Source organism: Bidens hawaiensis, unplaced genomic scaffold (assembly GCF_021521415.1).
Source record: "Bidens hawaiensis isolate Kalapana, Puna unplaced genomic scaffold, B.hawaiensis_p1.1 tig00001236_1, whole genome shotgun sequence".
Classification (NCBI taxonomy): Eukaryota; Viridiplantae; Streptophyta; class Magnoliopsida; order Asterales; family Asteraceae; genus Bidens; species Bidens hawaiensis.
Window position 1 is genome coordinate 2,160,669 of NW_027491070.1, and position 27,568 is coordinate 2,188,236.

At 41.7% G+C, this 27,568-nt stretch overlaps 1 long non-coding RNA gene and 2 pseudogenes across 1 annotated transcript in view; 2 read left to right on the forward strand and 1 right to left on the reverse strand.

The window, feature by feature from the left end:
• Nucleotides 1-27,568, reverse strand: part of LOC143567481 (uncharacterized) — a 167,077-nt gene that overhangs the window by 96,372 nt on the left and 43,137 nt on the right. The gene's annotated exons all lie outside the window — the stretch shown is intronic.
• Nucleotides 1,031-2,222, forward strand: LOC143567472 (uncharacterized; annotated as a pseudogene).
• Nucleotides 19,739-22,113, forward strand: LOC143568945 (pentatricopeptide repeat-containing protein At3g58590 pseudogene; annotated as a pseudogene).

Genomic DNA, 27,568 nt, shown 5'->3' on the forward strand with positions numbered 1-27,568 from the left:
GTTATCTTTACGTGTTAAACTACGTTATATTACATTATGATTTTCACCGTATTTAATTTTATCATTGCTTTGATTTTAGGGTTTTTGAGTTATCATTTAGGGATGGAATCGGTACTGTACCGAATAGTTTGAAAAGAGTGATATTGTATACGGATTTTGGTTATGTACTTGTCGTCGGTACCATGAAAAACACGAACAGGGGCATGTCCGTGTTCGTGTTCGTTTATTTAACTTTAATGAACGTGAACACAAACATGTAATTGAACAAATTTTTGTGTTCATGTTCGTGTCCGTTTATGTTTGCTTGTTTAAAACCAAACGAATAGTTCACGAACACAAACAAACATGAATAAACATAAAGGAACGTTGATGAACCTGAATGAACGAATAAATCATGTGTTTGTGTCTGTTTAATTAAATGAACAAAAACATTGTTCATGTTTTGCGTTGAGCAGTTCATGAACGTTTAGTTTGTTTACAGGCCTACCAAAAACTTGAAAATCAAGTACCGGTAACAATTGTATTCGGTCAGTACCAGTACAGTATTGGTACGGTACTTGTATACAGTAAAAAAAATACTCATTCCTAGTAAAAAAACAAATTTGAGTCAGTTTCATCATCATCATCATCATCATCATCGTACTCAGTATATCCCACCAATAGCAAAGCTATGGTAGGGTCTGAGGAGGGTAAGATGTAGACAGCCTTACCTCTACCCCATAGGGATAGAGAGGCTGCTTCCGGTGAGACCCCCGGCTCGATAGTAGTTTTGCATCAAGCCTTGGACATAAGGCACATGGCACTCAATCATCGAGACACCGGGTGTATGTTCCCTTGTCTTTCGGCTATCAACGCCACTACATGATGCCTGATTAACCGTCCGTCACTTTTAACGTTATTTTCACTAGATTAGTAAAATAACGTCAAAATTAGTGCAATGATTGATATGATCAGTAAAAAAAGTGTGATAATTTCATGTTCATTACTTCATTTACTAATTTTGATTAATTTAATGTTATGCAGCTCATGCTGGTTGCTGTGAAACCTTGATTATTATACATTATGGGCCCGAGAATCGTCGTCTCAAGACGACATCTTCCCGGATACAAGTGTTTGATCTTCTTATTATTTGTACCAGTCTGTTTCACAATAATCTTTAACCACCATGAGAAGATCACATACTTCTTGAGGCCCATTTGGGACAAACCACCGCGCCCCTTAACGTATTTACCGCATTATTATGCAGAAAACACGTCAATGGCGACGTTATGTCGCCTGCACGGATGGAAAATAAGGAACGAACCACGCAGAGTGTTTGATGCTGTCATATTCAGTAATGAACTTGACTTGTTGGAAGTTAGGTGGGGTGAACTTGACCCTTTATGTCACTAAATTTATTATTCTTGAGTCGAATGCAACGTTTACGGGCCTGCCTAAAGAGTTAACATTTGCTACGAATCGTGAGCGGTTTTCAAAGTTTGAGGATAAAATCGTTTACGGGTTTCTTCCGGGTGAGTTGGCGAAAGAGGGGAAACGTGTAAGCCCGTTTTCTGTTGAGGGACATCATCGGATTTCAATGAACGGGTTGATAAGTGGTTCGGGTATATCAGATGGTGATTTACTTATTGTAGCGGATACTGATGAGATTCCGAGTGGGAATACTATTAAGTTTCTGCGATGGTGTGATGGGCTGCCACCAGTTTTACATCTTGATATGAAAAAGTATTTATATTCGTTCGAGTTTCCAACCGACCCGACATGGAAGGCAACGAGTCATGTGTACGGTCAGCATACTCGTTATATGCACTCGCGCCAGACGGATCTTGTTCTGACTGATACAGGGTGGCATTGCAGCTTCTGTTTTAAGTATTTGAGTGAGTTTGTGGTTAAAATGACTGCATACAGCCACGCGGACCGAGTGAAGAACAAAGAGCATTTGGATCATTCTAGAATTCAAGAAAAGATTTGTAATGGAGATGATCTTTATGGCATGTTACCAGAAGAATATACTTTCAAGAATTTGATTGGGAAGATGGGAGCGATACCGCGTACGGCTTCTGCAGTTCACCTTCCAACTTATTTGATAGAAAATGCAGACAAGTTTAGGTTTCTTCTTCCGGGTGGTTGTTTACGCCCGCCCGGTTAAAATATATTATTAATATTGAGTATTTAAAGTTACTGTCTAGTGAATCTTTTAGACTTCTTGATGAATAGAAAGCATTGTTTTACTGATTCATGTCCAAGTATCATCTTTTGCATTCCCTTTAGTGTGTTAGTGTATACGCGTTGACATGTCGAAACGTTATTTTGTTGAAACCATACTCGTGCCAGATGCATAACCCCGATTATTCGCATATTAAATTTTGCCTATTACTGGTCTTACATATTTTGGCTGCTAATAATATTGGTTTGCTGCAAATTTTGGCAGCATCATTTTCTGCTTGGAGATTTTGGTTTTAATGATTGTTGCCTGAAGCTGCTAATATTTTTACATTTACTTATAGTGGGCTGGCTGTTAGGTGTTTCCGTGTTACTTCTCATATGAGCTTAATTTGTTTTGTCATATATAAAGGTGCATACCCATATCTGACTCGCGGGTATGACCTAGTATAGGATTTCTTCTCGGAGCTGTACCCGGAACCGGAACCGACCTGAACCCGCTAGAACCGAAACCGGAAATAACCGGTCAAATCCCTACCCTACCCGGAAAAAGGACCAGGGAAATCCGGTAAAATACATGACTATACCCGGAATTGGTTTCCACCCGACCCGGTTTTGACAATCAAACTCAGACTGATTTATGAAAATACCCGGTTTATGCACCTCTGGTCATATATATATATATATATATATATATATATATATATACTAGACCCAAGCCCAAAGTTTACTTTTCTATTAGTAAGATTTGTCATTAAAAAATGCTTAAGGGAGGTGTTTGGAATTCCTTATTTTCTTCAACTTATAACTTATAAATTTTTTGAAAATTTAATAAAGTGTATAAGGTGTTTGGCAAACCATAAGGACTTATGGATATTAACTTAATGAGAAGGCAAAATAAAGGGGTTTTGAAAAGTTAGGAATTTGTAACTTATTAACTTAATGGGTTTAATTTACCTATTAGGCTATTACACCATTCCAACCCTCAAAACTCATTACACTCCTTTTAAAAAAGAGTGTCCTTATTAATCATTTTGGTTTTCTCAAACACATAAGCTAATCCAAACATGTTTTTAAAAACTTTTTTTTTTTAAATCATAAGTTAATAAGGCTTTCTAACAAAAAGTCCTTTTTCACTTAAAGAAACAATCCCAAACACACCCTAAATTTTATGTTAGTTTTATGTCATTTCAGAAATAGCTGGTGTACAACGATCAATATATGGTAAAATATCATTACATCTAAGAGTATTCTCAATAGGTTCTCAATACTCATCTACAATTCTAAAATTTAAAAACGCCTTCCCAACTCATCCCCCATAATTATACGAGAGGAATTGGTAAATTATAGGTTGAGTTTTTGAATGGTTGTGACTTGTGAGTGTAAATTATAGGGTGTAGAGGAAAGTGTAGTAATATACTAGGAAGTGCTAGTATATTATGGGTCCCGTAACTCTTGTTCGGCTACCAATCATTTTGTATATATATCAAAATGGCCTTGCTCATCGTAATTGAAGATCCATCGAGAAACCCAAAATTCATATATTATGAGTCCCGTAACTCATTTTCTAGCCCATGATATGCTCGTTTTACTTCTTGGTCCTGAATTCATATTAAGTCCATGTCATAGACTCATAGGAAATCTTCAAAACACACGAAATAAATGTAAACACGAGTAATAATTGTGAAGTTGTTGAAACATTAACACCACATAGAATGCATAGCTAAAAGCTGACGTATGGTAGAAACAACAATAAATAATTTATTAAATATGCTTGATGAGTGTAAAACATTTTATCAAATTTTTTTTACATATATATTTAAAGTAAAGAGTATATTACACTACTGTTTATGTGGTTTAGTTAAACCTTATAAATTTGGTCTTCAATTCTTAATCTCTTTCTTTTATGGTTCTAACTTTCTAAATTAGTTAACTGAGTGTTGTTAAGTTGTGGCTTTCCCGGGTAGTCGAGTTATTTAATTTTTTCTTTCTCAATAATTGATTTATAAATTGGAGGTAGTTGATTATGTCAGAGGTTCAAATGATCCGAGTTGAGCTTGAGCTCGGCTCGTTTAACTTAAACAGAGCTTGAGCTTGAGGTCTTGAATTCGGCTTGTTTAAATCTATATTTCTAAAGTTTGAGCTCGGTTCACGAATATATTTTCGAACTCTGGTTTGGCTCGTATACTATTTAAACAATCTTTTATATACTTTCAATTGAATTTTATATGTAACATGGTGAGTGACAGGTGTCGTGGTGCGTTAAACACCATGTTGCCCGACCTATTTTTACCCAAAGATAACTAAGTGCTTTGATATCTCCCAGCACATTTTTCATCGTGCAAAACCATTGAACACCATGTCATTTCTCGCCTTCCATAAACACCATAATTAAACTAGACACACCGCATTAAACGTCTTCGCCTGCCTCTTTGGAAACGTAGTGAGTTTATGTTGGTCAAGAAAGTTACAAATACTGAAGACGAAAACAAGTGGAACTTTGCGTTGAACTGAATTGGCTCGCCAAACCACACGAAATAAAATGTGTTCAGTTGTTTCATCCATCTCACCACAAGCCGGACAGTCCCAAGAATGCATTTCAGCGTTTTTGTTGTACATGAGAGTGGGTTAAGAACCAGGAAAGACACATAAAGCCAAGACATGAACACAAATATTCGAGTTTCTTTTATTAAACAAAGGATACGATTTCAAATAAAACAACTTGAAATAGAATACCACCTAAACAAATATTTATAGATATCACGTTCGATATAACCTATCTTGGCTCAGTTAAGACTAAACAATAAAGTCGAATAGCTCAACATTATTTTCTTCTTGACTTAATGTGTTCGAAGTTTAAACCATCTTTAAAAAATCTAGTTACTTCTACTCCCACTGTCTCCCAGTGTTGCAGTTGATTTTCATCTTTAATAATTTCACACATACATTTAAGTAAAATTAAATTAAATTAAAATAAAAACAATATATATATTGTTTATTATTTATACTATATATCAAAGGAGAAGTGCTGCTACAGTACCAGGGTATATGTGTAATTCCTTTGCTTTTGTCAGACTTCTTTGGACAATTCACACACGTATTCACCTGCATATTGAACTCCGATCAAATTTCACACACGTATTCCACCTGCATATTCAAAACAATATATATATATATTGTTTATTATTTATACTATATACTCCGATTGCATATGTGACCTGACGGTAGCAAATTACAAGTTTATGATTTCTAATTTTCTTATAAATATCTCTTAGTTATCTTCAAGTTTTTATGGTAGTAGATCACATGATGTATAACTTGGGCAGTAATAGTCGCAGCTTAGTCGGGTTGGATAAAGAGTTTAAATGGGCTCGGGTTAAAATGTGTAGTAATATGTTGGGTAAAGAGTTCAAATGGGTTTGGATTAAGATATTGAAGAAACACTAATCGACCCCGGGCAGATTACGGATAATCTGGGGGTCAAATAGATGTTTCCCACGAGGGTTAGGTCCGACAAAGAAGGATGTTCTTCAGATGACCTGCAAAACAGACACCGTGAGCTCGTCACTGAGAAGGGGGGGTTCCTCCTTGTGACCACCCTCCGGCGTGAGAATCAGACTAGATTGCTCTGAATATAAGTGTATATTGAGAGAAATAGCTAGTGAAGGTAAAATACCAGATGATCCTACCGTTCCAAGGTGTTGGAGTATTTATAGCCGAGGTAGGTTTCCAAGCAGGTACAGCCAGCTGTATAATATTCCTGTTCTACCAACTAGGGCTACGCACGTGCCATGCTGGTTGGTGGGTAGGCAGCGGCTGATAGTGACCAGGCCGGCTGTATACTATTCCTTTTCCACCAACTGCAGGCTATATGCGTGCCACGATAAGGGTTGGTGAGTAGGCAGCGGCTAATAGTGACAAACAGTACTAGAGCATGCTCCTCGTACTGTTTGTCGGTGAGCTGTCACCCTGTGATTGGTTCATGGGCTGCTTTGGTCAGATCTTGTCTATCTTGTCCATACCTTGGCAGGTATAGTACAAAAGATCTTCCAGAAGCATACGGACTGGCTCATTTGGGCGGGAGTATTCCCGCCTTGCTCATTCCTTCAGGTGACACTGAATTATTTAGTGCCTTGTGCGTGTAGCCTTGCTATTAGTGCGGGTAGCCTTTCCTGATGGCTTGTATCCGCAGCTGCGGGGACAGGCGGGGTACTTCACCATTGGGAGGCTTTCCCTGCGTGAACAGCTGGCGTACTGCGCGTAAGGTCTTCATCTCTGAGCATGGTGGGTCCTGCGGAACCAGTTGGTCCTTGCGCAAACGTCCCTCTTCAAGGTGAGTCTTGCGGGTCCAACTGGGCTCTGCTGGGACCTACCTCTTCAAGTCCCCCCAGTCCAATGTTCTTCTCATGAATTGTAAATAAGTGAGGTGAACTTTTGGACTTAAGCAAAGGGTTTTGAAAAGGGTTTTAAGTTTTAAGGTTTTCCGTCAGGATTCTTCCCGCGGTTTTCCTAATGTCACGTGCAGAAATTCCCGACTTTTCTGCTTGATCTTTGGGTATGATGCGGGTAGGTCTGTAACCTTCTCGCAAGTCAGGAGCGTTGAGTTCCACTTGTGTAGATTCTCCATGAGGTTCTGGTAGTTTTGAACATAGTGATCAATTATGTTAAAACAACCAATTCCATCTTGGAGCTTCAAACAATCTAGTTCTCGACGTTCCCGCTATGCGGGGATGTTATTCCCGTTTCCGCAAGCATGGCCCAGAAGATCCTTCTTGGTTTCAATTCCCTTCGGAGTGCTAGGTATGTGAAGGGTTTCGCCTTGACACTGTACCCGCACTCGTCTTATAGTTACTTATTTCCAAGGTATTCCTGGCTTCAATTCCCTGCGGGTGCTAAGTATGTGAAGGGTTTTGCCTTAACACTGTACTCGCACCTGTCTTATAGTTACTTGGTTGCCAAGGTAAGGGGTATAGTCCCGCTTATTTTTGAATCTTTTTGAATCTTTTTGAAATTCGAATAGTTGGTGAAAGGATAAGAACAGTCCAAACTGTTGAAACGTCGTCCGACGGTTTCTTCTGACAGTGTCAGGACGTGCAGGAAGTTATGGCGACGTGACATTACATGGTTATTCCAGACGCTTTTTCAGGCGCGTGGGAGCGATTTTTTGGGCGCGTGGGTGCGGATTTTACGGCGCGCGTCCCGTCAACAGCTGTTGCCAGCTTGCTTTTTTCACGTGTCATAGTTTCATTGCACCAGCTCTTTTCTCTCTCCTCCTCATTAAATTCATCGCATTCATTGCGATGAGTATATAAAGGGGGAGAGGGTCCTTTGTAATCCACACTTTCACTTCTATCTTCTCCTTCTAAGCGATTTCCGGCGAATATTCTTTCTGAAATCGTTCTTTACCTCCAAAACATGTCGTCTACTCATGATCCAGAAGCTATCGTCGAGGAGTCTGAGTTGTCTGTCGAGAACCCGACGTCTACGTCCGATAAGGACGATAAGAGCACTGCTGGCGAATGCCAGTGTGCTCTTCCCATCGAGCTCTACCGGTACATCGTCCGGAAGTTCATGCTCGAGCCGTTCGAGGCTGAGTTTCCGGAGCCACACCAGACGGTGTACGATGCCCGCAAGGGCAAAATAGGGGTATATGCCGCCTTCTTCGTCTATGGGAATCTTAGGTTCCCATTGACGAAGTTTGTATACCGTGTTCTGGACAGACACGGTGTGCACCTGACGGAGGTACACCCAATGGCGATCGCCAAGATCCGTCATTTTGAGTGGGTGTGCCTCATTCTTGGCGTGGATCCCCACGTCGACCGCCTGATGACCTTCTACTCCTGGAGGTGCATCCAAGGCTGGTACACCCTGGTCACCCGGATCAAGGGTTTGAAGATCTGCGCTACCGAGCGCAGTCTTCGGTCTTGGAAACGGAGTTCTTTTACATCTCTGCCCGTGTCGTCCCTATAGCGATGACATTTAAGAACGGGAGAGCTCTCCCCAGCCTTCACGCCTCCAACTACCAGGAGGCGGAATGGTTCTCCAAGATTTCCCGGATCCAGACTCCGGTTTACCGCTTTCCGGAGTCCGGGATGGTGATGCTCGGTATGAGCAGGGTGTGGAAGGATGCTGGGGCGGATGCACCACAGATTCCCATCGTACTTGAATACGGTTTGAACTTTATCCCTTACGGTATGCTCCGTTTTCTTTGTTGATTTAAGGTTTTTTCTAACTGTTTCATTTTATTTCAGAGGGAAATGACTTGCAGTCCCTCCTGCATCCGCGGGAAGCTGACGGTCCCGCTAGGTTGGGTACTCGCGCTCTTGACGAGAACGAGTTGCCCATCCTTGCGCAGACTGTGGATCGGTTTGTGGAGGCCTACCCGCCAGGCCACGAAATACTGAGCGCCACGCGGCCAGGTAAAAGACTATTTAACCCTCGCCCTCTGAATGCTGAAACCTCTGCCGGAATTCCTCTAATCTTGTCATCTTCTGATGAGGAATCCGCAGATGGTCCTTTTCTTGCGCGGAAGAAGAAGGCTGCTGGCGGGAAGGGTAAGGCGAAGGTAGCCTCCACCGCCGACCAGGTGAACCGGTCCGAGTCAGAGACCGAGAGTGAAGAGGCGGCGGGGAACCCAGGTGGTGTTGAGACCACTGCTCCGGAGGTTGAAACGGCTGTCACCTCCGAGCAGCCCAGGACGACGACGGTAACCGGTACGAAGAGGCCGGCTCCATCGGGTTCGTCCCCGCCTGTTCACACCTTCAGGCTCAAAAATAACCGTAAGTGTTCATAACTTTAACTTCTTATCTTTCCGCTATTATACTTATATATCTTGTCTTCGTGCAGGCGTGGATGCTACGGCATTCCAAAGTGGAGCGGGAGGGAGCAGCTCTGGACCCATGAAGGTAGGTTTGGTTAACCTACCCGAGGCGATGACCCAGGCGGCTGCGCCTGCTTGCAGTACTGGTTCAGTTGCTCATCCCGTTGAGCCAACTGTTCCAGCTGTAACCTTATCCCCGCCGGCTGTCAGTGCCATTTTCACCGAATCCATCACTGAGCCGGCGGTGATTTCTCTTGCGGGTTCTTCCGCAGCCGCGGCCACGGTTGTGAGTTCACCTCCGGTGAGTTCACCTCCGTTGGTTTCCACCGCGGCAGCCTCCACCATGTCTCCTCCGGCGCCTGCGACTACGGCCAGTCCTTCAGGTACGTTTGGGGTTGGGGCGTCTAGCCAATCCTTGCCTCCTTCCCGTCTCCTTGACCTTTTGAATGGATATCCCTTAGGTTCAGGTGATGGGTTTGGTGGCTATCGGCCTGTTGTCGACCCTACAGGTGCGTAGGGTTATTTTGGCCTATATCTCTTTCATCATTTCTTTTTCTTAACTGTTTTTTGTTTTATTGCAGTTCGTGATTCCAACGAGGTGTACGCTCCTCGGTGGAAGATCCGCCGGGGAACGACCCTCCGGACTGCTGAGGACTGCGTCGAATGGGCGCGTCACGCCGCCCCAAGCGGTGCGCTGGGGGAGGCCATGGCCAGCTACCAGGAAGGTAGGCTGTCCAACGAGCTCCGAATCCTTCTCGCCCGGATGCAGCCGCGCGTCGAGCTACTTTGTCGTGAAAACGACAAGTTAAAGACGGCGCGTAGCCTTGAAGTGGCTCAGGCGCGGGCTATCCGGGAGGAGAATGCGAAGCTTGCGCCGTTGCTGCGGAAAAGGAGAAGGCCTTCAAGGCCCTTGAGGTTGACGTTCAGACTCGTCTGGAGGCCCGTTCCAAGGCTGCCCAAGCTGTTTACGAACAGCTTCGGCAGGCCAAGGAAACTGCATGGAACGCAACCGAGAGGGCCACCAAGGCTGAAGCTGTTGCTGAGCCTCTACGCATCGAAAATGAGGAACTTAAAGCCAAATTAGAGAGGCTCCAGCAGGCTCATGATGCCTTGCCCATGGAAGATGCCAAGAAGCTCCAAGAGATCTTGGACCAGAGGGGGGTGCTTGACCACACTGAGCGTAAGCTAAAGGGCGTCGAAGAGGCTGCAGCCAAAGATGTGTTGCTTGCCAACCTCACAAAGAACGAAGCCGAACGCGCCCGTAATGAAGCTCAAGCTGCCCTCCAGGAGGCTCTGGTTGCCAAGGAATGGCTTCTTCGAGAAGCGTTGTCGCAGGTATGCGCAGCTTCCTAACTTCTAACTTCTTTACGCTTTTCCTTACTCTTGAGTTTTTGACAAACTTCTGTTTTGTAGGTTGTGCATCGGGTGTTCACGAACACATCATATGACGATGCGATGAACGCAGCCCTCAACGCTTCTCATGAGGATGGGGAAAAGGCTGGCTTCCTGCTTGGTCTAGGGTTTGTTGAACAAGGCATCCCGCCTTCCAACTTCCCTATTTACAATGTGGATACTGAAGCTGCGTATGACCAAGCAGTGAATCAGTATGCTGCCTTCCCGCATCCGGTGGTGGAGAAGGTGAACGAGATTGCTGCTGCTGATGATGGGCTAGCTATCCTTAAAGCTTTCCTTGAACCGCCACACTCTACTGATGGTGCGGGTCCAAGTGGAAGTGGTCCTGAAGCTTGATCCTTTAGATCCCTTTCCACCATTAGAGTAGATTTTTATTTTTGTATAGCTTCTTTTGTATACGGGTATGTACCCAGCAATCTTTGTAATATTTGAATTTCGATGGAATAAAGATTATTTGCTAATGCCTTGCCTTGTTTATTTCACGCATATTTTGATTTAACTTAGCAATTTCTTTAGTACTTAGATAAGTTAACTTTTCAACGTGGCAGATAATAAGTTAAAGTTTTGCTTCCTCTTTCGTGATTGTGCGGATAAGACCGTCACTTGCACTTAGTAGGATGGCCAAACTTTACCTATATCTGACATGCGTGGAAGTTTTCCTCATCTTTTCCTTTGAAATTTTCTAAGTGTTTTGAATAAGTTAACCTTTCGACGCGCGGTTGCCAAAGGTCAATGTTCAGTTTCCTTTATCATGATTGTGCGGGTAGGACCGTCACTTTCATTTATTGGGATGACTAAACTTCACCTATAGCTGACCTGCGTGAAGGTTTTCCTTAGAAATTTTTACCGTTTTATGTGTTTATGCGGATTTTGCCGCCTTCCACACGCAACGACTTACTTCTTCCCATATTTATGCGGTGAATACCGGCGTATCAGCGTGGGAAGTTCATAAGTATAAAGGTTAGGCTATCAACATAATGTGAAAGGAGAATCATTTCCATTAGAAGTGGCTCTAGGCCTTTTCTTCACAAGTTTGGAATTGATCTACATGTAACATTTGCGTAATTGAGCTCCGTTCCATGTTCTTGGGATAGGAGTGCCATCGAGCCTTTCGAGCCGGTATGCGCCTTTTCCCAAAACTTCTTTGATAATGTATGGTCCTTCCCAGACCGGTGCCAGTTTTCCCGGGCACTCTTGGTTTGAAGCCTCGTTGTTACGCAATATGTAGTCTCCTACATTGAAGTTGCAGAGTTTTACCCGCGTGTTGTAGTACTTCTGCATTTGTCGCTTGTAGTTTTCTTCACGCGCTGCGGCTAAGTCTCTGCGCTCCTCGGTTAGCATAAGGTCTAACCGTCTTTCCGCATCATTGTCTTCTGGCTGAATCAAGACCCTTGGTGAGGGTAAACCAATTTCGACTGGGACCATGGCTTCAGTGCCATAAGTGAGGCTGAACGGGGTTTCTCCCGTACTGGCCTTTTTCAGCGTTCTGTTTGCCCAAAGGACGTGTGGAACTTCGTCTACCCAGCCTGTGTTCCAGGAGTCTTTTCTTTATGCCTTCGACGATACTTTTATTTGCTCTTTCCACCTCACCGTTACCTTGCGGGTGTGCCACTGAGGTAAAGGTGTGGGTGATTTGAAGTTCTTCTAACCACTTTTGTAGCTTCTTGTCAGCAAGGTTGGTGCCGTTATCACTCACCAAAGTCTGTGGAAGTCCAAAACGACAAATAATAAATTCCCAAATAAATTTTTTAATATGTTTTGCGGTTGTTTGGGCTAAGGGTTTTGCTTCTATCCACTTGGTGAAGTAGTCGATGGCTACCACTAGGAACTGAACGTTTCCTGCTGCTGTAGGAAATGGGCCTGTCACATCGATGGCCCACTTCTGAAATGGCCATGAAGAGGTGACTGGAACAAGTTCATTCTTCGGGCGATGCGTGTTGGGTGCGTAGAGCTGGCAAGACCTACACTTTCTGATGTATGCCAGCGCATCCATATGCATCCCCGGCCAAAAGTATCCCGCGTTGTTTAGCTTAGCTACAACAGCGCGTGGACCTGCGTGTACTCCACAGATGCCTTCGTGTACTTCCCTTAGGAGGTAGTCAGCATCTTGGTTGTCCACGCATCTTAAGAGTGGGCCAAGAAAGTTACGTCTGTAAAGGATGTCATCAATGAGTTGATAGTTTAATGCTTTACAACGTATTTTTCTTGCCTGTGTTTTTGACTCTGGTAGTATACCCGCTGCAAGGTAATTTATTATTGGTGTCATCCACGTTTCTGTACCGGTTTGGATGACACAAATTTCCTTGTGTGGGACTGATGGTGCTTCAAGGAGTTCAATGCGGATGTCATTTCCCAAATGGGTGAAGGATAATGATGCAAGCTTGCTTAACGCATCTGCAGATTTGTTTTCGCTACGCTTGACGTGTATGACTTTACAATCATTAAAATCGCGCATAAGGGTTTTTGCTTGTGCGAGGTACAGGGCCATTGTGTCGTTCACGGCCGTGTACGTTCCGTTTATCTGATTGGCTACTAACATGGAATCTACGTGGGCTTCCAAGTTTTTCACTCCCATTTTACGCGCAATTCTCAGCCCTGCCAAGAATGCTTCGTACTCGGCTTCGTTATTCGTACTTGGAAAGTCCAGTCGAATAGCGTAAGTGTATTCTTGGCCTGCTGGGTTGGTTAATTTCAACCATGCGCCTGAACCCTCGTTGCTGGCTGCTCCATCAGTGTAGAGTCGCCAGACATCATTGATGTCCTGTGCTGGGGAGGGTTGAGCCTCCTCCTGGCACTCTTTCTCCCGCGAAGCGGGGACTTCTGCAATAAAGTCGGCCAGAACCTGGCCTTTCATAGCTGGTCTTGGCTTGTACTTTATCGCATATTCCCCCAACTCAATTGCCCATTTGGCTAGACGTCCCGATAATTCGGGTTTGCCTTGAACGTTTGCGAGTTTGAAGTTGGTGAGAATGGTGATTGGGTGACCTTGGAAATATCGTCTCAGTCTGCGTGAAGCTTGTACAAGTGCTAAGACTAATTTTTTCAAGGTGGAGTACCGGGTTTCTACGTCTGTTAGGACACGGCTAACATAGTAAATAGGCATCTGGATACCTTTCCGCTCTACTAGCAGGACTGCCCCGGTTGCTCTATCTGTGGCAGAAAGGTATATGATTAATTCCTCCCCCGCTTCTGGTGCTGTGAGCGTTGGGAGTTCGATCAAGCATGACCAAATTTCCTGAAAAGCTGCTTCCGCTTCTGGTGTCCAGCGGAAGTGCGTTTTCTTTAAAAAGTTTCTCAATGTTGACACGAATGGGAACGACCTATCCGCATGGTTTGACAAAAAGCGGTTAAGTGCGACTAGGCGTCCATTCAGTGTCTGAGCTTGCTTGATGGTAGTAGGTGATTCCATTTTGATAATGGCTTCGACCTTTTCAGGGTTCGCTCTGAAGCCATCTTTAGTAACAATGACTCCCAAGAACTTCCCTTCTTCCATCCTAAAGGAACACTTGCTCGGGTTGAGCTTCATGTTTATCTTTCTGAGCGTGTTGAAAGTTTCTTCGATGTCTTTCAACATCGCTTCTGGCTCAGGGCTTTTGATGACCAAATCATCCATGTAGACTTCCAAGTTTCTCCCAATTTGGGCATGAAACTCTTTGTCCATCAGGCGTTGGTATGTGGACCCTGCATTCTTAAGTCCGAATGGCATCATTTGATAACAAAATGTGCCATCGGGCGTCCGAAATGCGGTTTTGTCCTGATCATCTACAGCCATGTGGATTTGATGGTACCCCTTATATGCGTCAAGGAAGCATTTAAGGCGAAACGGTGCTAATGAATCCACTTTGAGGTCAATTTCGGGTAACGGGTAACAATCTTTGGGGCATGCTTTGTATAAATCTTTGAAATCTATACACATGCGCCATTGTTTGTTAGCCTTCGGTACCATAACGGGATTTGCAACCCATGTTTGATATCTACTAACGCGTACGATGCCCGCGTCAAGGAGTTCCTTGACTTGGGTTCTACATGCGTTAGCCTGTTCCGCCCCCATTACTCTGCGCTTTTGTATGACTGGCGTAAAATCTGGGTCACACTTGAGCTTATGCTCTGCTTTACTTCGAGGTACACCAGTCATGTCAGCTGGTGTCCACGCGAAGATGTCAGCATTTCCCTGTAGTAAGCGTTTGAGTAAGGTGCGCGTAGGATCAGCGATTGTTGGGCCAATTGTAACAGCCTGGTCAGGGTATTTGCCATTGAGGGCCCATTTTTCTGGTTCGGTGATGGTTGGTTTAGCCATCTTTGGTTTGGGTTTAGATGAGACGGATGCGATGCATACCTGGGGGATACCGGTGATCATCGCTACACCTTCAGCAGTTGGCCATCCCATCATGCCGTGGACTGAAGATACCACGGCGTTGAATCTTGCCATCCCGTCTCTCCCGAAGAGAATGTCGTATGTGTGATGTGGCTTCCTCATTACGACGAAGTCCACGTCTTCTGTGCGGGAGTATTTCCCGTCCGTGAGAATGACGGGGAAAGATAGGATACCCAAGGTGGTGTTTGTGCTGCCGTCGAACCCTTCCATTGAGGCGTAAACCGTTTCCAGGCGTTCTTTGTCTTCGTCGTCTAGCTTGTCGAAGAACTGCCTGTACATAACCGTTGACGAGGCGCCGTTGTCAGCAAGAGTGCGGGAAGTTATGTAATGCCCCAGCTGGCTTTTGATGACGATAGGGCCTTCCTTGCTGGGTCCTCCTGGCACTCGCGGGAAGCGCACCTCAGCTTCCTTCCATTCGCATGGTTCTGTCGTTCGTCTTTTTCTTCCTCTGATGTTGCCATGAACCATGTGGATGCTGATGTCAACGGGCTTTCGTCCATTGCCTTTATACCGGTTATCATTCCTTCCTCCATTCTTGATTGATGCCACAAGGTGTGCAAGTCTTCCATCCTTGACGAATGTTTCAACAATATCATTCAAGGATGTACACTCCTCTGTACTGTGACCCTTTGTCCCGTGGAAGTCACAGAATTTGCTCTGATCCGCATTAGGTCGTTGCCGGATCATTGGAGCTTTTGGCCATGGGAGTTTTTCGGTGGCAAATATCTCCGTGACGCTTTTGGTGAGTGGCGTCCACCGGTGTTTTCGGCTTGAAGGGTGCGTGTTATCCCTTCCGCCAACAAGAGGGCGAGAGCTGGATGAGGTGTCAAAGTTTACCCTTGACTGCCAAATACCTAGCTTCCTCTTTTTGTTCTGCCGGGCGATCCGAACATTGTTTTCTCTGGTCCTCTGTGTGTAGAGATGTGTACTCTGGGGAAGGTCCCTACCCAGTTGCTTCTCCGTCTCGGCAAAGCGCTTGGCCGCCGTCATGATGGCATCCCATGTGGATGGCATGCCGTCCTTACCCGTCAACGTGCGGATAAGCTCTGGGTATTCGGCACCCTGGATGAAAGCGGCGCGAACAAGATCTTCACTTATGTCGCCCAGACTCAGCTTTTTGGAGTTGAAGCGAGTGATGAAGTCTAGTAAAGATTCATCTTCCTCTCTCACGCAGTTAAGGATCGTCCACTGCTCTTCAGTATATTTCCTCTGTTGACTGAAGTGTTGGCTGAACTTTTGTTGAAAGTCCGCCCAATCATAGATGTGGTGGACCGGTAAACGATCAAACCACGCCCTGGCCGCTCCAACCAGCGTCATTTGGAACATATAACACCACGTGGGTTCCGTCCAGTTACTGACGGTTGCCCCCGCTATGAATCTGTTCAAGTGATCGTCTGGGTCGGATAGACCATCATAAGTGCCGATGTTGGACATCTGTTTGGCACTTCTCGGGGCGATTGCTTCCGCAATGTCCCTTGCAAACTTGGACTTTCCCGTATTTGCGGCAGTTGGTCTAAAGGTTTTGGAGAAGTCACGTGGGTTTCCTCCCGCGTTCCTTGGTTTGAAGGTTTCTCCAAAATTCCTTCTTAGTTGGAAGTCCGTTTCCTTACGCTTCCCTTTCGCCCTGTGGCGAGGGTTTGCGTCGGTGTCGGTTTCCTCCCGATCATCGTCCGAGTACTCGCACTCACTGTTCATGTTGAGCTGTTGTCGAGTATTTCCGAATTCGTCAGCCTGTTGGAGTGAACGCAAGCGTTCATCCAACTCAGCTTGGAACTCTTTCTGACGTGCTTCGGCCCACGCCTTAACTTGATCGAGTGTTTGGCGAGGGAGCCTCGCCTGTTTCTCCAACTGGGCATCAGTGAACCCTAGTGAAATATTGTTTACTGCACTTGCCCCGGCTTGGGTAACCGGGGTAGTGTTCGTAAAATTTCTATAACCGCCGGTGTTCCCCCCAGTAGCTGGGGTTGTGGTTACCGGGGTTTCCTGGTCACTTACTGGCCTTGGGACCGGAGTAACGTTAACCATTTCTTCAGAAATTTTGAAAAAACTGAGAATTAGTTCTAGCTTTTATGCACGGATGGCGCCAATGAAGAAACACTAATCGACCCCGGGCAGATTACGGATAATCTGGGGGTCAAATAGATGTTTCCCACGAGGGTTAGGTCCGGCAAAGAAGGATGTTCTTCAGATGACCTGCAAAACAGACACCGTGAGCTCGTCACTGAGAAGGGGGGGTTCCTCCTTGTGACCACCCTCCGGCGTGAGAATCAGACTAGATTGCTCTGAATATAAGTATATATTGAGAGAAATAGCTAGTGAAGGTAAAATACCAGATGATCCTACCGTTCCAAGGTGTTGGAGTATTTATAGCCGAAGGTAGGTTTCCAAGCAGGTACAGCCAGCTGTATAATATTCCTGTTCTACCAACTACGGGCTACGCACGTACCATGCTGGTTGGTGGGTAGGCAGCGGCTGATAGTGACCAGGCCGGCTGTGTACTATTACTTTTCCACAAACTGCAGGCTATATGCGTGCCACGATAAGGGTTGGTGAGTAGGCAGCGGCTAATAGTGACAAACAGTACTAGAGCATGCTCCTCGTACTGTTTGTCGGTGAGCTGTCACCCTGTGATTGGTTCATGGGCTGCTTTGGTCAGATCTTGTCTATCTTGTCCATACCTTGGCAGGTATAGTACAAAAGATCTTCCAGAAGCATACGGACTGGCTCATTTGGGCGGGAGTATTCCCGCCTTGCTCATTCCTTCAGGTGACACTGAATTATTTAGTGCCTTGTGCGTGTAGCCTTGCTATTAGTGCGGGTAGCCTTCCCTGATGGCTTGTATCCGCAGCTGCGGGGACAGGCGGGGTACTTCACCATTGGGAGGCTTTCCCTGCGTGAACAGCTGGCGTACTGCGCGTAAGGTCTTCATCTCTGAGCATGGTGGGTCCTGCGGAACCAGTTGGTCGTTGCGCAAACGTCCCTCTTCAAGGTGAGTCTTGCGGGTCCAACTGGGCTCTGCTGGGACCTACCTCTTCAGATATGTAGTAATATGCTGGGTAAGAAGTCCAAACAGATTCGAGTTAAAATGTGTAGTAAGAGTTCCAGCTTAGTCAGGTTGGGTAAAGAGTTCAAAAAGTTGCAGGTTAGTGAGATTGGGTAAAGAGTTATCAAATGGGGGCTCGAGTCAAATTGATTCAGGTAAAAATGTGTAATTTTTGTTGCAGATCACATGTTGGGTTAACCGTAACACCTTATTTGATTGCAAATAAAGACCAATTACCAGTGTGGCCTGCATACAACAGGCCATAATGATACTTTTCAAATATAATTACAAAATTTGTATAATTACAATAACAGTATATGTATTTAATAAAATAAAAGCGGCTTTGTATGTGTGAAACATTCACGTCGTGAATTCGACCCGTTTAACTCATACAAGACATGCAAAAGTGTACAAACGTTAAAGACACCGTCAATATTTATAGGAATTGCTCGATGGGGGCGGGGCGGACCCATGTAGTAACCATCGGTGTCCCGGGACACCAATGTTTTTTAAAAATTTCTTATAAGCGATATCATAAATTTTTTAAGGACCCCTAAGAATTAGTAGTTGGACCCCATATCCACATTACTCTTCTAGCCTGATGGAAACTCTCTTGCTTTTCCATGCGGAAAACGCGAGTTCGAGACTTGGCTGCTTCGTTTTTTATGTTTTTCGCTTTTTTTTTTTTTTAATAAACTCAATATTAGTTTTGGACTTTTGGCATTTGGGTGTTAACTTATCCCAACTTTATCAGACATTCAAAAACATACAGCGACATAACAAAATTAAGAATTAGCATATTCCACCAAACATCTCAAACCCACAGCTCAACCCTAACTCACGACCCTCTCAGATTTTCCGGCCTCCGCCCATCTCCGCCAGCCTCCGCCTCTCTCCAGCCACAGTTCACCCCTCTCTGGTCTTATATGTCTTTGTTTCCTCCGATTTTGTCTCATACTAAAGGTAATTTTAGGGCTAATTAGTTGATTGAGTTTTTATATAATTATACTCATATTGGTTATTGTATGTTGTATATTGTTGTTAGATTGTGACTTAGTTTTCTTAAAAACTTGAAATTTAGGGCTAATTATGCAAGAATCATTAAAAAGAAAGTTTGAGACCTCGTTTTGAAACAACTTTAAGAATTTGTAATGTTTCTTTATCGTTTTGAATGATGTCGTATATTATGTGTGTTTTATTATGATATTGTTTTTTATTATGTTTCTCGTCTCGACCCGACCCGACCTGAAAAGTTTGAACACCGAAAAAAATAGGACCCGTTGTCAAAAAATCCTGAGTCCGCCATTGGATGGGGCATTCATTGCATTATGATTGGAAGGCTTGAAGTTACTAAACATTTGATCATCCTTCTTAACCACTTGCTATTGCTTTTGCGTTTTTGGGCTGCCCATCAGATCTTTTGGAATCAAAACATGTAAGTTTGGTGTTTGGTATTTTAATTACACGATATTCAGGCAATATATAATGTTGAAAAAAGATGAGAATATTCTAAAGTCGCTGCCTCTGATTTACATCAATAAAAAAAATTGTTTCTTGGGTAGTCTTTTTAATACCTAAATCTTTTTTAATTTTTTGTTTTGTATTATAGTTTGTGATTTCCTAATTGGTTTTCTTAGTTTCTGTTCAATGTTTTGTAAGTTAAGTTAGTGTTAATTCTTAGTCTATGTTTATGTTACATAATGGAGGAGTTATTTAAATGCAGGGTCAAAAAAGGCTGTATATCAAGATGACAAAGTTCAACCTGTAATGCTAAGATTCAAGCAAATTTGAGATTTGTATAAGTTGCATACAATTGTAATTTATACATACATTAGACAACCTTACTAGTTGAAATAAAAGAAAAGAAAAGGAAGCAAGCAGTGCTGGCTTCAGCTGTAGTTAGCCTCCTTGGTAAATCCTTACGAGTCAAGTCACTGAAACCGAAACCCAGCCATGGATTGATCATCACACTGGGCTCAACCTTACCCCAGCCCCAGTTCTTCCACAACAACCTCATCGCTGTTTACGCATCCCTGGGCCATGTCTCCATTGCCCGCCAGGTGTTCGACGGAATGCCTCGCAAGAATACCGTCTCATACAACACCATAATCAACACCTACACTCGTCATAACCATGACAATGCACAACAAGCCTGGTGCTTATTCTTAGACATGAGACGTTTCGGCTTCCTTCCCACCCACTTCACTTACGCCACTCTTTTCGCCTCTACTTCCTTAACCATTCATCAAGGACTTTACCTGCAAGCGCTGGCCCTCAAGTCCGCCTTCCTCTTTACGGATTGTTTCGTGGGGACCGCTTTCTTGGGTTTCTTCGCTAGGAACGGGTGCGTTAACGATGCGTATAACGTGTTCCATCAAATGCCGCACAGGAATCTAGTCACGTATAATGCCATGATATCGGTGCTTGGACGCCAGGGATACGTAAACGAGTGTATGCTGATGTTTCGTGACCTTTTGCGGGTCCGGAGTTCGTTATCTGAATCTTCATTCGCGGGTGGTGTTTTATCGGGATTTAGACATGAGGATGATCTACATTCGGGTCAACAATTGCACGGGTTGGTTACTAAGTTAGGGCTGTTAAGTAGAGTTTCGGTTGCTAATTCGTTTGTTAACATGTATGGCAAGTGTGCAACCGCATGCTTAACGATGAAAATGTTTCATTTCGTGCCTAAACGAGACTTGGTGACGTGGAATACGGTTATAACCGCGCTGGCTAATGGGGACGAACCTATGAAAGCGATGGAGTTTATTTGCAAGATGTGTGTTGATGGCCTTGCCCCTAACCAGACCACGTTTTCCAGTGTTATTGCTTCATGTACTAGGTTAGTTAATCTACGTTATGGAGAGTTTATTCATTCTAAGATAATCAAGAACCGATATGAAACGGATGAGTTTGTAGGCAGTGCATTGGTTAATTTCTATGCTAAATGCGACCGGTTAGATTACGCCCGCCGTTGTTTTGATGAGATTGGTGACAGGAATTTAGTTTCTTGGAATGCTTTGCTTCATGGATATTCCAACATAAGCTGTTTAGCTTCTGTTACGCTGATGCGGGAAATGATGCGATCGGGTACGTCTCCAAACGAGTTTTCGTTCTCTAGTGTTGTAAAGTCGGCTTTACCTTTGGAGTTAACACAGCTTCATTCTTTGGTTGTGAAAACGGGTTACCTTTTAAACGAGTATGTCACCAGTGCACTTATGACCGCGTATGCCAAAAACTGTTTAACATCAGACGCGTCAGGTCTTTTTGATGATGATAAACTGCCATATTCTGTTGTTTACACCAATATTATCGCGGGGATGTATAACCGAAATGGTATGTACCATAAAGCTCAGGAACTGTTCTGTGAGGTAGAAGATCCCGATATTGTATCATGGAACGTCTTGATTGCGTCGTGTGCCCGAAATGGGGATTACAAAGAAGCTTTTGAGCTTTTTAACCATATGCAAGTGGACCGTATCACGCCCGATAGTTACACATATGTTAGTGTTCTAAGCATTTGCACGAACCTATGCAACCTTGTTTTGGGGAGTTTGCTTCATTCCCTCATGATAAAATTCAATTTCAACCGGGTTGACATAATGGTTTGCAATGTAATGATAGATATGTACGGAAAATGCGGGAGTTTGTGGAGCGCGGTTAAGGTGTTCGATGACATGCCTGAGAGAAATGTGATATCATGGACAGCCTTGGTTTCGGCTCTTGGGTTACATGGATATGGAAAAGAGGCGGTTGCATGTTTTAAACAAATGGAGATGGTTGGTTTTAAACCAGACAAGGTTGCATTTATAGCGGTTCTTTCTGCGTGCCGACATGCTGGTTTAGTGAACGACGGGATGGAAACGTTTAAGAAAATGAAAGACGAATACGCAGTTGACCCAGAGATGGAACATTACCTTCTTGTTGTGGACTTGATGGCCAGGCATGGTGATCTAAAGGAGGCTGAAAAGTTTATTTTGGGGATGCCTTTTGCACCAAATGCTAGCATATGGCGTAGCTTCCTTGATGGTTGTAATAGACAAAGAACCATAGAGTCTTTTAGTTATGGTTAACCATATTTAATTATATCGATTGATTGATCTTAGCTCTATAATTCTATAACATGATTGCTCTTAACATCAACATGTATGAAATAAAGTTTGTAAGATGGACCGCTCGGGTTTGAATTTGGATAACATGTAATAATTGGTTTGGGTTAAAACGGGTTATTGTTAAAACAAAAACAAAAAGGGTTTGCTTATCCTAGTTATAATTAAAGTGACAAGTGAGCTAGTACTACTAGGCATCACTAGGCTAACAGAAGCTAAAGAAGCAGAAGGTACAAAAATAAAAACAACAAACAATACTTTGAACGCATTTAACTCAAATAACCTACCCAATTAAATGAAATCAATATGTTTTCACAAAGGCCGGTTGTGGTTGAATTAGTAGACGGTAGAACTTTAAACAACCCACCTGTTAACTATTATATTTTGTGTGTTAAGTCGTTAAATAAATAAATGAAAATGGTATCTTGTTTTTTTTGTTAAAAACATAGTTATATTCGAAATACGGTATTTTGTTGGTACCATGAGCGATTATTGAGTGTGAACCAAAAAAAAAATTTCACAGTGTCGAAGGTTTTGAGAATCGGTTGTCGTATACTGACAAGTGTTAAAAAAAAATTTGGTCTAGTATGTACGGGTTGGGTCACATTAGTGTCAATTCTATTTTTTCTTGTGGGTCTCGTATGAATCATCGGGTTTGGTCAAGTTGTCTTCCTTACTCCTTAGACTTGTCACTAACGGTTCCTTATTTCAATCTTGCTAGAGCAGCCGCAACAAGGAACAATTACGTAGGTTTAGCTAAAAGTTTGTTCAATTGTTGTGTCACCTACAAACTTGAATAGAGTCAAACTTCATTGTTGTAGCTAAAAGTTTGTTCAATTGGTTTTGTATCATCAAACTTTAATAAACTGCCATGTAGGATTTTCAAAAGGTTGTTTATTAAAAAAGCAAGTATAAATTTTAACAATCGACAAATCTCACATATGACAACTACACACTTCACTATAAACTTTGTTTTGTTTTTTAATGTGTTATGACAAGTTGTATAAATGCTCGCCACCATCAACAGAGGTAATAAACTCTGTATAGAAATTGAATGAATAAACTAACTTTCATCTCCTAGAAATTGAATGCAACTACAAATTCAAAAAGAGATAATACACTCTGTATATTAACACACATAACATATATGAAAAGACCAAACTCATCATTAAAACTTCACACACTTTCATCTAAAAAAATGGATGATAACACTCCGTTTCAACAACTTTTACGCAACAACTCAACTCCAAACCCGAGCCAACCCATCCCGACTCAAAACTCAAGCCAATCCATCCCGACTCAACACCCGAGCCACCGCATCGCGACTCAACACCCAAGCCAACCCATATTGAATTATAAATACTAAATTTATATTTCTTATACGTTTAATATATCATTTAAATATATATATGAATTATAAAAACAAAATTTGTTATAAAAGTAATTTAAATATATATAAAAAATTAATTGTAGAGGTAGGAGATGATGTAACAATTTATGTTGGTTTGTTGTTGTGGAAGAAAATGTGAGTTTTTAAGAAAAAAGTTTAGAATCTGATGTGACGATGATATGACGGTTTTTGAATGTTTGTTGTTCTTGATGCTCTTATAGCTTATTCCTTTCATAACTTTTAATTAATTTAAATACCTTATAACTTTTTGAAAAAGTTAGAAGTCATAAGTAGGGTATAATAACTAAATAAGCAATCCCAAACACCCCCTAAACTTTAGCATACATTTTTTTGCCGTTTCAACTTACATTTTAACATTTAGACCATTCGTAGTCACCACACGTTGTGGCATGTAAACAGGCAGCAAGTTGCGTCACAACTCCTTTTGGATAACAAATCCAATCCTACAAAAATTAGAGTTTTGGTTCGTACAAACCGATAAATTACTATGCATGACCCCTTGAACCATGTTTAAAAAGTCAACGGCCTCCGGGGCTATGAAACCAAATGTGTCAGAGGCGAAAGGGATAAACACTTATTGATTCTCTAGACAAGTTTTCTCGTGTTTAACAACCTTTCTTGACGCCGCCTGCCCCACTACAAACCCATTGTCCTGTAGCCCAACAACCGGAAACACTCCTATGAGATCCACACAAGCGTGTTTTCCTCATACCCATCCAAAAACAAACAAGTATATCGGTTGATCACAAAGTGGGCCTTCCTTCAAACGAATCCATTATAAAGTTAACGGGAACCTCCATTAATGCAATAGTTTTGGTGCTAAATTGCTTTTGTAACCATGGGTTGGTAAAATTGTTTTTATAACTATAGTTTATTGGATTAACAGTTTACATGATTAGGAATTTTAGGTTAATGTTTGTTCCACATTATCAACTCGTAGAAATTATTCTATGAATATGATTTGTACTTAAGCATGACAAAGTTGTGCACTAAAGTCAGGAAACTCAGCTCTTACATTGAGTTGGTCATTAGAACATAATTAAAATATTGATTTGGTCATTACATCATGCCTCTCTAGTCACTTTATATTTTTATAGTTTTACGCTTTTTTTAATTTTTGGTATTTGTTCAGCCGGCATTGACATTGAGCTTTGGAGATGGCCAAATATGGGATAGTGGACACACTGCTTAATTTCGGCTTTGGAGTTGGATGCAATATAATAGTCATGATTCACCTTCGTCCGCGTATATCGTTTGTTATTAGTTTTCGTTTCACGATATCAAGGAATATTAATTATGAGTTGTGGTTTTAATGCATTTGATTAATCCCTACCTGTAGACACAAACAAACGCCCACGCATCGCAATTCGTTGGTATAAAAACTTGATTAAAGTAATTGTTAGTTTGATCAATGTATCCCCGACTGCAGGATGTAGGTATCCAAGTGCCTGTTAATTGTGCATAAAGATCACAGTCATAATTGAGAACATTTTGTTTTTTGTTATCGTATAATTAAATGTTGAAATATAAAATTAGTTATCTTGTGAAATATATTTACGGTAACTTTATTTTTTGGTTATTTAATGTAATGATTTAGGTGATAAATTTTGTCAGTTACTCGGGTAATATAAGGGCCAATTTGACCCATTTATTATTGAAGTGTTTGGTTTACTTTTATTTTATCTTCGGTTATTACAAAAGCATAATGTTGATATAAAATCATCTATTCATATTACGTTAAAATTTACAAATTATTCAAATATACAAATATATTTAAATTTGTGTTTTTAAAAAGTTTTCATCATGTGTAACACAGGTTCTAACTCATCGCATCCATGAGCCTGCTGGTTGACAATGATGGGTCAAGGTCCGCTTTCCATAAAAACAGGGCATGAAGTCATCAACAACTTATTAGGCTAGGCTATCTACACGTTGGGGCGGTAAGTTGTACCCGGTTACCAAATGATGGATTTTTGTTTTTAAGTTGTAAGAGCATCACTAATAGAGGATTTTGAGGTGTTTTTAAAGAGAGAATGCGATGTGAATGAGAGGGTATTATGTAAGGGAGAGAAGGTGTGGTTAAATTATTGGTAAAAGAATGTACTAAAAACTTGTTTGTGAGATGACTAGATGGAGAGATGGGGGTATTATTATGTGGTTAAATGTGTAAGTGTCATATAAAAACACTTTCAAAAACACCAGCTATCAAAAATGGTCTAATGTGTAGCATATCACTGCTACGTCACCAGTTTTTATTATTTTTTTTATAAATAAACCAAACAAATAAAAACTCATTAAATTAAATAATTAAATAAAAATACATTAAAATTAGAAAAGAAATAAAAAAAACATAAAAAAAACTAATATTCATAATATTCGTGCATTTTTTTTTCAAGTCGTCGTCGTTGCAATAATGCGGCCTCTTCGTGTAACTCATCCACCCAATGTCCACCACCACCGTGGTCGTCCTGGACAACGGCGGCGGCCAAATAAAAGCCGGGTTCGGCAGCGAACATGACCCCTCCACCATCGTCCCAAACTGCACCACCCGTACACCATCGTCCCAAACAGAAACAAGTAAATTAAAGATATCAACTTCCGTACATAATAAACATATCCATGTCCATACTTGCATATAGATCTAACAACCAGAATATCTAAGTTTGATTAATACATACCAAATCTGAAATTCAATAATAGTTATTTCAGATAACAAAAACCACATCTCCATATCCTCTGAAATAGTTTGATTAATACATACCAAATCTGAAATTCGATAATAGTTATTTCAGATAACAAAAGCCACATCTCCGTATCCTCTTTTCTCATTTCCTCCTCACCTGTCAAAAACAAGTCGGTCAATCTTTTATCGTAACAACCGCTTTTACTTTTTGAAAAGGAAGACAAATTAATGAATGTGATGTTTAAAAATATTTAAAGAGTAAAGACTTGAGATGCACGCAGTGTATGTTTATTCAATTAGTGGGCCCGTGACACATTCATATCCCACCAACTAGCATATATATATATATATATATATATATATATATATATGATATATCCAATACTAGGTTACTTACCTCTATAACATATGAGTTAAAATAAGTAATTTTTTTAATAATAACATAATGTAAAATACAAAAAATATATCACATATATAAAGATATATACGATAAAATAATTACACATTACGTAATTTGGAAATAAAAAGTTAGTAAATTCATAAAACATAACTTATTTATTTGTTATTTTTCTATATCAAAACTTAATTGTGAATGACTACTTTTTTAAACCAACTCTTGGACCAAAACTCATTCTAATCTTAAATTATTTTGACATGAACAATATTTGATACTTTAGCCGGTTAAAGAAACCCACCCGTTTCGTATTGGATACTTATAAAAATCTAATAATAATAACTAATACAATATATTTTATATTAAACAAATTAACATATTTATGATGGTATTAATTCTTTTAAATTATGATAGAATTATTAAAAATTGAAAATGAAATATTAAAAAGAGAAATGTAATTAATATGAGAGAGAGGAGGGAAAATTTTATAAGGATCAACATATTGATGACATGTGACATTAGAAAGCTTTATTTATTAAATAGTATAGATTTTGGAGTTGATCAAAATCAAACATGTTCCAGCATACATTCCATATTTTCATTACGCTCCAAAATCCTCCCAACCAGTTTTTAGAATATGGTAAATAACATACCAGTCATTGAATAGTTATCCCTATTCTTGTGATAAACGTTTCCTCGTAACTTCCAGGTTCCACCGGAAATTCAATTCTTCTCAATGGCAATCACACTCTAGTATGCAGGTTGAACATGTAGAATACGGTCTTTGTAGGGCCAAACTCAAACTCTTCGGGAAAATGAGTATTCCACGAAAACGAGAAGCAAACAATGGAATCTACCATTACTCTTTGTCGTTGGTTTGATGATAGTCCCACCTCATTTGGAAGAAGAGGTGCAGCTTCGGTTGGCACCCACATGTACCGGTTCCCCGCTTCAATCCTGGCTAGCCTAATGTTAGTTAGTCTAATTAGTACATCAAGTTCCACTTCATCAGCATCATTATCATCCTCCATCACACCAATTTCATCAATACGTTCGAAATCTAGGATCTTCAAGAATCCTTCATTTGAATATATGAAATCACGGTCATCACCTGCCTCTTCAAGTTTTAGGAATTGCAAAACAACTTCCATCAACTCCAT